General features: G+C 41.3%; 1 protein-coding gene across 1 annotated transcript in view; it reads right to left on the bottom strand.

The window, feature by feature from the left end:
- Positions 1 to 8,289: 8,289 nt before the first annotated feature.
- Positions 8,290 to 11,689, bottom strand: part of PTBP3 (polypyrimidine tract binding protein 3) — a 121,972-nt gene continuing 118,572 nt past the window's right edge. The window contains exon 16 of the transcript XR_009406252.1: positions 8,290 to 8,621. The gene's annotated coding sequence lies outside the window, so the exon portion shown is untranslated. The remainder of the gene's footprint in view (positions 8,622 to 11,689) is intronic.

Raw genomic sequence — 11,689 nt, 5'->3', positions numbered from 1 at the left:
TCTTGGGATGGAGCCCCGCATCGGGCTCTCTGCTCACAGGGAGCCTGCTTCCTCCTCTCTCTCTGCCTGACTCTCTGTCTACTTGTGATCTCTGTCAAATAAATAAATAAAATCTTAAAAAAAGAGAGAGAGAGAGAACCAATTTTGTTCACCATTGTATCATTTCCCTTAATGTGTAATGCCAACCTGATCTGTCTGCACCTCTGGCGATGTAAACCAAGCCGGGGCAGGTTGTGCTTTCCACACAAGATGCAAGAAGGCTGGTCCCGGCGCACACGCAGTGCTCATACTGATACCACCTTACTAAGATTAAAAACACAACGTTTGTAAACACCAGAACACATTTGTTCTAAAAAAAATTGTCATTGCTTTGTCTTTAGCCATGATGTTTGCATTAGTATAAATCTTTTTCTTTTTTAACTTTTTTATTCATTCATTTGAGAGGAGGGCGCACACATGCGCACACTAGTAGGGGAAGGGGCAGAGCAGGAGCGAGACGTGGACTCCCTGTGCAGGAGGGAGCCCCACACGGAACTTCGTCCCAGGTCGGAGACACCCAACCGACAGAGCCACCCAGGTGCCCCTAGTATAAACCTAATGACTCAAAAGAGAGGGTAGGAGAATGAGATTTTTTAGTTTATCAAAGAGTTGAGAAAAAATGCTCTACATAGAAAAAGTAGTGCTGAGAATGAACATGGGTAGAGGGATAGGGAATGGCCGTCGGAAGAGGCTCCTGTTCACATTCCTGGCCCAAGTGGGAGGGCGGATCTGGTTCCACGAATAGGGCGACCTTAGGATATGCAACATTTTAGGGTGGAGGCGTTTTAGATTTCAGGCTTTGGGTCTGAGATGGATGAGCAAGGTGTCCCTTGTCCACCTGACCCTTTTATGTCCACTTGAGATCATTAATTGCAGAGGACTCCCCAGATCTTTTGTGGACTGCCTGGTCAGTGTAGGAACATGGCAAATTGTGACGGTTTCTCAAGCTTTATGCTAATTTCCATCATTTTCAGGCCAAACCACTATTTACCTGACACTTCTATAAGATGATGGTATAATATTAGGACCCACCTCCCTAGTTTAAGACATCTTTTTTAAAGATTTTATTATTTTTTAAAATACTTTATTTATTTGACAGACAGAGATCACAAGTAGGCAGAGAGGCAGGCAGAGAGAGAGGAAGGGAAGTAGGCTCCCGGCTGAGCAGAGAGCCCGATGTGGGCTCCATCCCAGGACCCCAGGATCATGACCTGAGCCAAAGGCAGAGGTTTTAACCCACTGAGCCACCCAGGCACCCCAAGATTTTATTTTATTTTATTTTATTTTTGAGAGAGAGAGTGTGGGTGCATGAGCTGGGATGGGTGGTGGGCGGGGGGGGGGGGGCATCGGGGAGCACTGGGAGAAGCAGGCTCCCTACTGAGTGGGGAGCATGATGTGGGACTGGATCCCAGAACACTAGGATCATGACCTGAGCCAAAGGCAGATGTTTAACCAACTGAGCCACCCGGTGCCCAAGACATTTTTGCCTTCTTCCAAACATGTAGCTAAGACAAATAGCTCTATGACAGAGACAAAGGAACAATCTTTCTCCCCATCTCATTTTCTAGCTTTGTCCTTGTATCAGGGCTACATCCTAAGGATCTTAGGGAAAGAGGAAATATCTATTCACTAGATATGTCTGCATCATTTCCTGGACTGCCGGATGACTGTTCAATAATAGATAACTTTGGATAATACTTATTATATTGCAGGCACCATCCTAAGTACTTTATATAGAGTAGCTCATTAATGCCTCACAACAACTACATGAGAAAGATATTACTATCATCTTCTTTTTAAAAGTAAGCTCTACACCCAATGTGGGGTTTGAGTTCATGACTCTGAGATCAGGAGTCACACGCTCTGCCAACTGAGTCAGCCAGGCACCTCTATCATCCTCATTTTATAGAGAGGCAACCCAAGCACCAAGTGCCATGGACTGAATTTGTCTCCCCAAATGCATATGTTGAAGCCCTAAACTCCAATGTGACTGTATTTGGAGATACTGCCTTTAAAGAGTAATTAAGGTTAAATGAAGTCCTAAGTGTGGGGCCCGAACCCAGTAGGACTGGCGTCCTTATAACAGGAATAATAGGAAAAGATACCTGGACACAGTGCAAAGGCCATGCAAGTACAGAGCAAGAGAAAGGCCATCGGCCAGCCAAGGGGAGAGTCCTCAGGAGAAACTAAATGTGCTGACAACTTGGATCTTGGACTTCCAGCCTCCACAATTATAAGAAAATAAATTTCTGTTGTTTAAACCACCTAGTCTGGGGCTCGTGGGTGGCTCAGTCAGTTAAGTGTCAGACTCTTGATTTCGGCTTGGGTCTTGATCTCAGGGTGGTGATACTGATCTCCATATTGGGCTCTGGGCTAGACATGGAACCTGCTTAAGATTGTCTCCCTCTGCGTCTCCCTCCCCAAATGAAATGATGTTAAACCACCTCATCAAAGGCATCTTGTTCTGGAAGCTAGCTAACCAATATACCAAGACACTAAGAAATTTGCCCAGGATCACACAGCTCTTAAGTGGTAGAGCTAAGATTTGAACCCCGGTAGTCTGACTTCAGAAATCATATTCTCAACCTTCTTCCGTCTTCACCAATCAATTAAAGTCACACTTCCCAATAGAAATACAAGCCACAGATTTGAGTCTCATATGTAATCCACAATTTTCTAGCAGTCACATTTTAAAAAACAGATGCAGTTAATTTTAATAACGTATTTTATTTAACCCAATCTACCATCTTATTTCAGCATGTAACCAATATGAAGATATAAATGAGATATTTAACACTCTGTTTTGTACCAAAATTGGAGGTCTTCAAAATTGAGGGTTTATTTTGTACTTACAGAGCATTTCAGTTTGGACCAGTCACATTTCAATGCTCAGTAAGCCACACACGGCTAGTGGCTACCATATTGGGTACACAGGTGTAAAGCACTTTCATGGCTCTCCACTGTGCACAAAACAAAACCAAGACCCCACTCATGTTCCTAGCCTCAGCTCATGCCTGTCCTACCATCACACTTCCAAAGCTCCTTAAATTGGCAATACTTAAATGTCCGCCTTCCATTCATATCATGCTGCCTTTCAGCATGGCATCTTTGTTCATGTTCCTCTCATTCAGCTCTTCCCGCTGGCTGGATGATACATCCCTCGGGTCTCCCCTCCTCCAGGAAGCGTTTCCTATAGCACACAGCAAACTGGACACCTCGTCTACTTCATAACACCTCAACCTAATTCATCCTGACATTTAGCTCCTTGTGTTATACTTATTTGTATATGTGTCTGTCTCCCTGAATACACTGTGAGCTCAAAAGCAGAGGGTAAGTACTTTATCTCTGTGCTCAGCCCAGAATCTGACATGTGCCAGTAAACATGTGTGCAGTTGAACTGAACTTAATACCCATGCTTCAGTATACAGGATTCTTCATCCCGGTAAATCAGAATGTTCCCCAAATCATGAGGAAACCAGGCATAGTTCTCTTGCAGGGGAAATATGGGGGGCACTAGAGCTACCAAAAGGTGAATGTGTTTGTGGGGCTGCAGTTAATGTCACTATAGTCTCCATCAGACTCCTTAAATAAACATAAAAATCAAAACAAAATCAAATTTTCTATGCAAAACCAGTGTCAAAACTCGGCTCTCCAAATATCACCAACCTACCTGTTGAGAAGATAAAGCTAGTTTATTGCTTACCCCAGTAAGTTTTGAAAAGGCTTTGGTAGTGTCTCAGATGGTCTCAGATAAGAGATAGAAGGTCAGAATGAAGTGGAAGTTTGATTTAAGACAGGTTTTTTTGAAGAAGATGTGGGAGGGGAGATCTTAGTTGACTGGCTAACAGTCACAATCTCACCGTCCAGGAATGGTGGAAATAGCATGGTGAGGATTTTAAGGGAGGGACTCAAGGAATCGACACACATTAGTGCTTTCCATTGGAAACTTGAGTATTTCTGTAAGATCTTGTATGAAAAGTCAAACCATTTACCTACACAGGAGACTCCTGGAAAAATAAAAGTCACCCTAATGAAGACAGAAGAATAACAAAGTCGTGTTAATGAAGTCAAAGGACTCTCACCGAACTGACTGAGCAGGATTCTGGCTAAAAACGGGCTCATGAGAACAACTCCAAGGAGGAGACTTACTCAAGAAAAGAGCTGAAAAGAATCTGACTAAATCTTGGTCAAGGGCAGTCTTTGTCAATGGGGAGCATCCCAGGGTCCTCTTGGCTTGCCCTTCCCGGCATGGAACCATTGTTTCACAAGCCAGGGCCAAAGTGACAGGATCCCAGTATTCTCAGTGTGCCACACCTGAGGAAGATTCCCCATCTTGAGGAGGGGCTGAGAGGAAGAAAGTCACCACCTCTTGACCACACCGGGATGTAGCCCCAGCGAAAGGTGCTATGGGCAAGAGGAGAGAAGGTATTGTTCTGCTACTGAGGAATGTTTTTGCTTTCCCTAGTGTGGGAGCTGGGAGGGGTGAAAGAGCTATTTTGGTTCAAATACCACAGATTCTCACCTTTCTTAGCAAGTTTTCTTACCTAAACGCTCTTCAATAAGCCTTTAGGACCATTTCCAGAGTCCTTAATTTTTTTTTTTCTCCAGCTTTCACTATTACTAGGGAGCAGGACAGTGGAGTTCTTCACGTCACCACGCCAGAAGTCAACCTTCAGGACTTTCTTTGAAGATCCTGGGCTGGCGAAGCTGCTCAAAGAGAGTCAGGGTGAAGGATAATATAGATTAGATTTTTTTTTAAAGATTTTATTTATTTATTTGAGAGAGAGAGTGCATGAGAGCGAGCATGTGGGGAGAGACAGAGGGAGAGGCAGGAGCAGACTCCACTGAGCAGGGAGCCCAATGCGGGATCGATTCCAGGACCATGCAACCAAGACCTGAGCTGAAGGCAGAGGTTTAACTGAGTCACCCACGTGCCCCTATATATATTAGATTCTAAGAGGTGATCTTACTTATGCAAGAAAAGTATCTAAAACTTTGAAATAATATATAATTGATGATTATGTGATTAACAATCATGTAAGTTAGAGGTTAACTTGTGGACTACCATTGAGGGTGTGATTTAAAAAAATATATATACATACATATACACACACACATATATATACATATATATATATATACACACACATACACATATATATAGTAGAGAAGAGAACCCCAAGTGTTACAGTTTAATTACCTGAAGATTAACTGATTATATATCTAAATTAGAAATCTCACTTCAGAACTCCTTCCCCTACTGCCAACTCCTTCATTAATAAGTTAAATAAAACCTAACTCATGTCCATTATATTTAAGAATTATGTTTTTAACAATTTAAGAATTTTACTTTCAAACCTCTATAGTCTCAATTCTGATTCCCCCCCTCCCCCCCCGCCACACACAAATAGCACAGACACCAGTCAGTAAGATTAAGGAATAGCGTTTCTGAGACTCTGGCTCCTAAGGTCCTGAAGATTCTCTTAGCAGAGTCGTGAGCAACTGGGGAAAAATGTTTATGGGCTGAATTATGCCCCCTTCCCCTCGCCCACAAAATATATTAAAGTCCTAACCCCCAATCCCTCAGAATGTAACTGTTTTTGCAAACAGGGCCTTTAAAGACATAATTCAGGTAAAATGAGGTCAGATGAGTGGGCCTAATTCCATATGACCGGTGTGCTTAAAAGGAAATTAGGACACACACAACTGTAAGGACACAGAAGGTAGTCATCTGTAAGTCAAGGGGGAAAGAAACTAGAACTACCAAAACCTCCATCTCAGACATCTAGTTTCTAGAGCTTTGAGGGGATAAATTTGTTCCACCCAGTTTGTGGTACTTTGTTATGGCAGCTGTAGCAAACTAATACATTGTGCAGGGGAATAGTTTGGCTTCCTTGGGATTGACCATATGTAAGAAATCCTATGCTTTGGGGGGACATCATGGAAGAAGTTATGGCTACCCCCAAAAGGTCAGAAGCAATAGTTTCAGGAAGGGTGGGGATCTGCAAATACATATACCGCAGAAAAGAGTTGGGCTGTTGGGAGTTTGTCACCAAATTCCTAAAGCCCTGAAGCAGAGAGTAGCTGTTTTTGTAGGCAGAGGCAGGACTCCCACTTCCTTCCTTGAGTAATCACTCAGCTTTCTGTATGTTTCATTGATCAGCTGATAGCTTGGTTTTGACATGATGTTGGTCTATAATAACCAGTTTGCTGTCCACAAAGTCACCAGAAACACCAGGGTTCTATTTATGATGGTCTTAGTGTTTTTTTAAATAATTTTTTAAAAATTTATTTGACAGACAGGACCACAAGTAGGCAGAGAGGCAGGCAGAGAGAGAGAGAGAGGAGGAAGCAGGCTCCCCGCAGAGCAGAGAGCCCGACGTGGGGCTCGATCCCAGGACCCTGGGATCATGACCCAAGCCGAAGGCAGAGGCTCAACCCACTGAGCCACCCAGGCGCCCCTGATCTTAGCAGTTTTATTTCAGGAGTGGAGGATGTGGACTGCCAAGGGAAAGAATTTAGGGCTGGTTCCACCATAAACTCCTACCAACTGCAAGGAAATGGCAAGTTTTCTTTTATTCAACAGATAACCTCCTCTATGCTAGTCTCCGTGTGGGTGCTTTAAGGAAAAAACTGCTACTTACTGAACAGAGGAAAGTCCTATAATCTCTTTCATCTTCATGACTTTGATTGTGAGAATTTAGGGTAATCTAAAAGTGAGCTAACTTGGCATACACCAAGCAAACAGTTCATTTTGTAGTCCTTTTTGAAAAAAGAAAAAAACCCCGGAAGCCATGTTTTGAAAATACAGATACTTATGCCTGTTTTGGAAAATGTGAGGCTGACAGCCACTGCTCTTGGATCATATTGAGAGATGTTTAAAAACATGAGATACAGATAAATCAGGTAGATTTATGTAAAAATATAAAGAATATATATGTCTCTGTGTATATATATACATATATATGTATGTATATATATTTACTTGTTCAACCAATATTTATTAAGTATATAGGGCAGTGCAGTGGGTTCTGGGCACACAATGCTTAATTTTAAAATAGCACCATGACTTTACCTTCATGGAGCTTATGGTCCAGTGCAAAAAGTGGCTACTAGCCAAATGATCATGCAAGGGCAGTAATAATCAACTATGGCATGTGCTCTGAAGTCACCTACTGCTGCGAGGAAATTGTTCAGATAAGCGAGTCAGGTTTTATCAACCTAATACTCTATTGCCAATAAAGGGCCCTTGCTTTGACTTGAAAGTAGATGTAGATTAGCCTTCTGTCAAAGCAAAGAACACAGACTTGGAAGTCACATGAGTCACATCTTTTGTATATGAGAACCTACCAGCTGTTCAGGGACATAGCTGACCTGTTACTGAAATTTGAAGGAAAAACCTTTATTACCCGGAGGAGGAAGACGGAGAGAAGCAAGATCAGACAGATTCTTTAGAACTAATTTGTAAGCCAGTTATCATGCTACAAAAAAAAGGTACCCTAGTGCTTTTCCCTTTACTATGTTCCTTGATGGCATGGCTACAGTATCTTTTCCTACCTCAGATCTTCCCAGCAAACATATGTCTACGGAACAGTCTACTTGGAAGTACAGCAGTAAAAGGCATAAGGGTGAGAGAATCATTGGGACAATCCTAAACCTTCTTCTTCTTCTTCTTTTTTTTTAATAAGCTTTATTCCTACATAAATAATTTTATTTCTCTGATACTTGCTTTTGTCATGAAGGATATGTAGTGGAAATCCTTAGGATAACAGGACAATCAGAGTGGACAGCTATGATTAATATACCAAAAATCTTTTGCGAAAGAATCACAAAATAAATTCAAAGACAGTACAAAAACAATAAAAACATTTAACACGCTAAAAAACAAACTTATTTGGGGGAGATCAAAACAACCAAAAAGTAGGTTCTTTGTAAATACTTCTGGCAGGATGGAAGGAAAAAAAAGACACAACCAAAAAAGAAAAAAAAAAGATTAAAAAATGACTATAATTGGGGTGCATAGGTGGTTCAGTGAGTTAAGCATCTGACTCTTGATTTCTGCTCAAGTCATGATCTCAGGGTCATGAGATCAAGCCACACATTGGGCTCTGTGCAGGGTGTGGAGCCTGCTTGGGCTTCTTTCCCTCTGTCCCTTTCCCCCTTAAAAAAAAAAAAAAAAAAAAAGACCATAATTAATCGACTAGGTAGAGATTTTAAAATATTATAAACAACTTTCACCAGTTTGAAAAGTATTATACAAAATGATTTAATAATCTTCCAAGTAGAAGCAGAGAATGAGCAGGGAGGGGTGTAAACACTGAATATGAATTGTACAGCAACATAAGCTTCTTACACGAGCTACTTTCACAAATGTTTGAAATTTCCATAAAAGCACAGGCTTAAAAAAAAAACAGAACAAAACAAAAAACAACCCAGGGGCGCCTGGGTGGCTCAGTGTTGGTTAAGCCTCTGTCTTCCGGCTCAGGTCATGATCTGAGTGTCCTGGGATTGAGCCTCGCATCAGGTTCTCTGCTCAGTAGGGAACTTGCTTCTCCCTCTCTCTCTGCCTGCCTACTTGTGATCTGTCAAACAAACAAACAAACAAATAAATAAAATCTTTAAGAAAAACAAAACAAAATAAAACCAAGGTAAACAAAGTTTTGGAGGATAGAAAACAATCACTTCAAAAAACAGGTAAGTAAAGGAAAAGGATCGTTTATCTTGTCTTTCCCATAGAAACTGTGCCTCAGAGTAACCAAAAAGTTGATAAGGAAAATTTCCCTTATTACATAAAAGCAATCAAAGTAATACATGCAAAAGGCATGATAGAACTTTGGCATTTTGTTATCCTTAAAAATTAATGGATTTACGGAATAGTGATCAATGGTAACTACCATCACTACACATGAAGTGTCCAATGTCATCTATGAAGTATTCTTACCTGTCCTTCCTGGGGGCGGGGGGGGGGGAGAGTCAGGAAGGAGGTAAGGAAAGCAGCAGCTTCCAATTTACAGAGAACGAGAGGTGGGGGGACATAGTAAAGAAATAACATTGCAGGGACATATATACTCAGAGAAATCTAGACCACTTGAATTTTTAGAGAAAATTGCTCAGTTCCTTCAACAAATAAGTTGTAAGGGAACAGGACAATGGAAAGGAATGCTATACACTGAAAGACTTTGTCAGGAACTACAACATATGGACTTACACATACTGAAATGTTTACAAATGAAATCATAGGATGACCAGGATTTGTTTCAAAATCATCCAAGGAATGGGATGAGTAATAGATGAAACAAGATGGGCCACTGGTTACAGTGGGTATTAGGTACATGGAGTTCATGACACCAATTAGCATTTATTAAGAATCTTAATGACAAGAAGTTTTGCTAAACATTCTGTATAGTCTCTGCTCTTAGGATGCTTGTGAGCTAGGGGTCTTTCTGGCTTTTCTTAATTTATTTGACAGGCAGAGATCACAAGCAGGCAGGGGGAAGCAGGCTCCCCGCTGAACAGAGAGCCCGACATGGTGCTCGATCCCAGGACCCTGGGACCATGACCCGAGCTGAAAGCAGAGGCTTTAACCCACTGAGCCACCCAGGTGCCCCTTGATGGAAATATATTGAGGGATTAGCCCACATGATCAAGCTTATAGCTACAGAAACAAAACTATTGATGAAACCTCTGAATAAGTTCTGTGTAAAACTGCTCAAAAAGAAGTAAAATTTACTTGAAAACAGTTTGTGCTTTTTGTTTTGCTCTGGGTAATATTTTTCCTATAGGTATGCCATGGTCAGAGAAATGCCACAGATATGTGGGAGGGCTGCACTGTGAAACCCAGTTCATGAGATCTTGAATATTTATAACAAAGTCTTACTTACCCGGTAGAATAATCAGCTGATTTAGGAAGCAAGAAGAACAGTTTCTAGCTCCTTGTTCAATTACAATCATTTTTCAAAATCCTTTTAATTAAAGTATAACATACAGAAAAATGTACAAATCCCAAGTGTACAAGCTCAATGAATAATCAAGAGAGTAAACTCTCCTGGATAACTGGTACAAAGGTTATAAAACATTAACCACAGACCAGAACCTCTCATACCCTCAATTACCTCCTTACCAAAGGTAACCCCTATCCTGTTTTTGAACATGATGTGAATAGAATTATACATTATATATTCTTTTTTTATTTTTTATTTTTTTTTAAAGATTTTATTTATTTATCAGAGAGAGAGAGGGGGAGAGAGCGAGCACAGGCAGACAGAATGGCAGGCAGAGGGAGAAGCAGGCTCCCTGCTGAGCAAGGAGCCCGATGTGGGACTCGATCCCAGGACGCTGGGATCATGACCTGAGCCCAAGGCAGCTGCTCAACCAACTGAGCCACCCAGGCGTCCCTGTATTCTTTTTAAAAAGAAAACATTTATTCATTTGACAGACAAGAGATCACACGTAGGCAGAAAGGCAGGCAGAGAGAGAGAGGGGGAAGCAGGCTCCCCACTGAGCAAAGAGCTGGATGCGGGCCTCAATCCCAGGAACCTAAGATCATGAACTGAGCTAAAGGCAGAGGCTTAACCCACTGAGCCACCTAGGTGGCCCTACATTATGTACTCTCTTCTGTTCAACATCACCTCTGAGATTCATGTAGCTTCATTAAATTCCTTGCATAACTATATTCTATTATATATCATTATGAAATCTATCTCTAATAGTGCCTGTCCTAAAGTTTATTTGAATTAATATAATACCAGCTTTCATTTGATTAAAGACAATCTCAATGGGGTCTGCATGGAACATCAGAATTACTAACTTTTCCAGGTCAACTATACTTTCTTGATACTCACATAGTTGAAGTTCTACATCTAAATCCAATGGCATACAAATACAGTAATTCCAACCAAACCGTTATTAGCATTTTATCAGTTCAGGGGCACCTGAGTGGCTTGGTTGGTTAAACGTCTACCTTCAGCTCCGGTCATGATCCCAGAGTCCTGGGATCAAGCCTCACATCAGGGTCTCTGCTCCACAGGGATTCTGCTTCAACCTCTCCCTCTTGCTTGTGCTATCAAATAAATAAAATCTTTTAAAAAATAATAGAGTTTTATCAGTTTAGCATAAATTGTTTTTTTCTTTTTTAAAGATTTTATTTATTTATTTATTTGACAGAAAGAGATCACAAGCAGGCATAGAGGCAGGCAGAGAGAGAGGGGAGGAAGCAGGCTCCCTGCGGAGCAGAGAGCCCAATGCGGGGCTCGATCCCAGGACCCTGGGATCATGACCTGAGCCGAAGGCAGCGGCTTTAACCCACTGAGCCACCCAGGCGCCCCAGCATAAATTGCTTTGATAGAAGCATATAGTGACGAATTTCCAGAAGTTGAAATAGGACAACAGAAAAAAATCAATGATGCAGGAACAATCACTTAAATTGTAAAGAGTGGAGTTTAACACTGAACTATTCCTAAATTCAATTATTTAAGTCCCAGTTTAATCAACAAATGGTCATTGAAAACTGGACACAGCATGACAGTATCCTCTTACTCTTTCAACTGTTCAAGTAATGGTATGTCTTAGAAATGCTCACTGCTCTGAAATGGCTCACTTCTAAAACTGAGAAGTAGATAATTATTGCAGTGTATGTGTTTCTACATCTTCA

Source organism: Mustela nigripes, chromosome 9 (genome assembly GCF_022355385.1).
Source record: "Mustela nigripes isolate SB6536 chromosome 9, MUSNIG.SB6536, whole genome shotgun sequence".
NCBI lineage: Eukaryota > Metazoa > Chordata > Mammalia > Carnivora > Mustelidae > Mustela > Mustela nigripes.
Note: the sequence above shows the minus strand (reverse complement) of the source record. Positions and strands in the feature narration are given on the sequence as shown.